General features: G+C 31.4%; 1 long non-coding RNA gene across 1 annotated transcript; it reads right to left on the bottom strand.

Annotated features, from left to right (window-relative positions):
* Positions 1–1,400: 1,400 nt before the first annotated feature.
* Positions 1,401–2,432, bottom strand: LOC149549138 (uncharacterized). Its single transcript, XR_016354450.1, has 2 exons — positions 2,043–2,432; positions 1,401–1,818 (listed from the first exon to the last, which is right to left on the bottom strand). It is a non-coding gene; the product is annotated as an uncharacterized LOC149549138 (long non-coding RNA).
* Positions 2,433–4,430: the final 1,998 nt, after the last annotated feature.

Below are 4,430 nucleotides of genomic sequence, written 5' to 3'. Positions count from 1 at the left end.
AGATGCACTTAAGGAATGATAATGGACAACATTTAACAAATTTCAACATAGTAAATTGGGATGAGAACATCTTATAAGACATAGAAAAGTAGACAAAATATGAAGCAACAAAGAATGCTTAAAGAGATGTATGGTGCACAATATGATAGTATAATTTAATATCCTCCCAAAAGTATTTTAGATGGTTTGACTTTACAATTGATTGCAATTTTTTTAAGTCCCATGTGATAGAGATCTCAAATTGCATAAATTAATTATTGATCATTTCAATTCACCTCCCACACATATGGGCTTGCCTTTTGTAAGTGGAAAATCCTTTCTTCACAAACTCACTCCAATGTTTGTGGATCTAATCTAACAAAAGGTGGTTTGATTTAATTCATTTTCCATTATCTTCATATATAGAGGATGGTATTGTTTGAAAGCACTTTTAGGAAACTTTCTAGATCACAAGTTACTCTTATCATATTTAAAGGACTAAGATGGACTACCTTACAAATTCAAGAAAAAAGATTTAGGAGCAACAAATACTCGTATCAAGTCTCGAATGGAATAATGTTTGATGTAATCTAGCTAGAATAACTCTATTAGATTTGAATATAAATTTTCAATAGTGAGTGATTTATGATGCATTAATGTCTTCTTTTCTCAAATGAATAAATGAACATATACATACACATGAGCAAACAGATTGACATTTCTTGCTAATTTGATTCACAATATTTAGTGAATTTATCTGTAATACAAGAGTTTGAATGCTACAGTTTAAAAGTGCAAGATTCGAATATGCAACTACAAAAGTGACTAAGGTCAAGTTTGTACTTGTTAGTTTGGTGGAAAGATTAGGAATCAACTTTCTTAACCAAAACTCAATCAAAAGAAAGTGGATGAGAAAATTTTCTTCATAAATTTATTCTTTATGATAGCCCAATTAAATTTCTATAATTTATCATGACTAAAAAAGTGACAACAATTTCCCTAGATTTAAGAAGTGGGATACATTAATTAGACAATCAAGCAAAAATACTCTTCATTCCACTTAATTCTCTAATTACAAACTAAAATGGTTTAAACCTCACATATAAACAATTTTAAAAAGATCAAAGCCCTTTGATTAAAAACAATGATGGATTTGTTTTAAACATATGATAATATGAACTACTTCCACCCGTAGTCATATACAAGCTACATATTGTATCATTTTTATTTTATTTTTTTTACTAATGTACACTTTAGTATTGTCTAACTTTGCGTCCATTTGATAGCGAGAATATGAGTTGAATAGGCATATGTAAATTTTCAAAATTTCGAACTCTGTATTTATGTGCATCAAATCGAAATAAAAGAGAGTTGAAATTTTGAGTATAAAATTATGAATATAAGATTAGATCAAAATCAAATTCCAAATAAAAACGAGCCCATTTTCTTAATTTTCCATAGCATTTGTTCCCCTAATTCACAGGACGGCGAACGACTTGCTCCAAATGAATGAAAGAAAGAGTTACAATTCCGAGAATCGGTTTGATCTGGTAAAATCAATCCAAAACTTAAAATACGGAAGATTTCTTAGCCGTCTCTGAATATTTACCACATTCAAATTATTAAGCAGATCCGTGAACGAATACATGAAAGTTTTAATATTTGCGTTTTAGCGCGGTCGATTCTTCGCAACAAAAGGGCCAGGAACATTAGAATTGGCTCTCGGCGCAGGCGGGGCCTGTTCCTTCCGTCGCCTTCTCACTGTTTCACTATCCGCGACTCCTTTCATCAATTTCCTCGCTCCAAATCCATTTATCACTGCGCCGGTACTCACAGCCTCTGCAAAAAGAACTTTCTTTCAAGAAAAAGGATCTGGTAAAAAAAGCTTTAAATAGGATCAATTACTTGTAACAAGAAAGGAATCTGACAAAAAGCTTTAAAAAACATCACTTATTTTTAACAATAAAGGGATCTGAGAAAAAGTTTTAAAAAGGATCCCTTATTATTAACAAGAAAAGGATCTGAGAAAAAACTTGACAAAGATTATTTATTTTTAACCTAACCTGAAGACGAGGTGAAAGAAACGATCCAGAAAGTAAGCAGAAGAAGAAGAATCATTGTTCTGGCCATGACCGAGAGCTGCTGCTCTGTAATTTTCACAGAATCTTCCTAAAACTAGGGTTTGTGGGGTTAACTGAGTTGGAATGGATTATGAGAGCCAGATATTAATAGAAAGAGAAACAGGGGATTTGGGGGAGTGTGTGTTACGCGTAAGATTTACCAAGGGTTTGGTGAGATCTGATTTCCGAATGTTTTCCTGCATTCATACACTGAACCCGCATTAACGGATCCTTGAAGTCTCCGCCTTTCTTGTCTGTTTCTCATTTTCTAAACATTGCGTGCCTGCTCTTCAACATTTTTCAGAAAAGATCATGAGTGCGTTGTATATTTTTGACAATCTTGGATTATTTTTTACTAGATAAGCGCAAATATTGCCATAAATTTACGGCTCTGTTCTACCTCTTTTAGTCGTTAAAAAAATGAGTTGTTTCTAAAGGGTTAAAAGAGATCATAATGAATGGTTCATAAGGCACAACACTCGGTGAAGGTTTTGCAAACTAGTAAAACGTGCTCAAGGTGGAGTAGTACTGGGATGGTTGACCTCCTGGGAAGTCTCGGTGCTTCACCCCTATGAACATCACCTAGATCCAATTAGTGCTAAGTGTTCCATTTATTCTCATGACAGATGGATTCATGTTGAATCACTACTCATGAAACATGGGTCAATGAGTTTGACTCAAAATTGCACAGTTAAATCCTAATAGCAATATCACAAAGAGATCATAATTTTATATTCTACTCATCCTCCATTCCATATAGATACAAGAGACGCGAAGCTTCAAAGTTCTTGTCTAAAAGAAAGGAGGAGCATTTAAAGTTCATTAAATTTTAATAGTATTAAGTATATTTATAATTAATATGTAATATCTAAAAAAATTAGACAATACCATAAAGAAAATTTATCATACCAAAACTATTTATAAGTGAGCATTTATTTTTTTCAATTGTCAAATTGTCACTGTTTTTATAACTATAATAGTATGTAGTAAAATATAATGTTAAATATAACTATATAAGAATTATATAATTTTAATATTTATCTTTTATAGATATAATAATAGTTAGCTTTTACTTCAAAATTAAAATTTGGAGTAGTAAATTCTTCACGTCTTGAAACTTGTTAAGATGTCCATGATCTTTTATTGAACAATCAATTCCTATAAATTCAAAAAATTTATGTTGGAAAGATGCACTCCTGAAAATTCCCAAGTGCTTTGAGTTTTATTAGAGTCTAATCTTCCATATTAATTATGCATCTTAAGTCCTCTCATGCCATCATGCAATCAAATGCCTTTATATCAGACATAGATTACTTGAACAATGTTGTTTTAACTTAATCTTCTGCAAAAGAATGTAAATCCAATTTAATACCAGAACTTTGTAGCTTAACAAATCTATAAATTTATAGAATAACATATAAACAACCAATGTATTTTTTTTACTTTGCTCATAAAACATCTAGACTATTTATAATCAAACCAAGAATGAGAAGGAAAAAACATTAGAATATCTATTATTTAAAATTTTACCTCATTTTTTAACCTAAATTGTACAATGCTTAATTAGAAGAAAATAGAAAACAAGATTTATCAAATTGCCTAATTTACAATCCTTCAATAACATGCCACTTGGGAGCTGTTTATGTGGGCAACTAAATGTTTTTATAGTTTGCATGCAACACACTTGTGGTGCCTAGCTTCAACATTTTTTTTAATGCACACCTTTCACGTAGGAAAACAAATTCATTGGTGGGTGCTTTGGGTTGAGCAAAATGCTATAAGCTAGATGATGGAAAATTCACTGCAGACACTTTAAAATTGGTGGGTAGAAAGAATGAAGCAAAAATCTACTTCGCATAATTCTTGAGAAATGGAGGAAAGGCTGTAGCAACAACAATTGACTATTTTTGGAATGGTTAATACAACCCTGAAAAATATTCTGAAGCTATTCTATAGTCTCAGCAAAATAATTGTGAACTGTGATTTCCTAGTGGTCTTTCACTAGGGTAAGTGCACCAAGTTGTGGTGCCAAAAGGGAGGTATAAGTGGACACCATTTTCTTTTTTTTTTTTTTTTTTTTTTTCTGAAATTAGCAATTTCTAAACTTCGACAAGAGTTTGAAGATAGTTATGCTCAAAATTCTAAGATATGACAAAAACAAAAGTAGTAGTCCTTTGAATCTAGTTTCTAAACTACTAATTTTTTTCAAAATGGTTTAGTTTTAGGCCCTCAAAAAAGGGGGGCTACAGAAAGAGGTACTATTTTTTTAGAAAAAACATAACATAGTGCAAATTATGGCCCCCCTAAAATTTTAACTTTTATTTGAAATTC

The sequence above is a fragment of the Cupressus sempervirens genome, chromosome 7 (assembly GCF_028749045.1).
Source record: "Cupressus sempervirens isolate cs-2001-9-10 chromosome 7, ASM2874904v1, whole genome shotgun sequence".
NCBI classification, from domain to species: domain Eukaryota; kingdom Viridiplantae; phylum Streptophyta; class Pinopsida; order Cupressales; family Cupressaceae; genus Cupressus; species Cupressus sempervirens.
This window is presented reverse-complemented; position numbering and strand designations above follow the sequence as displayed.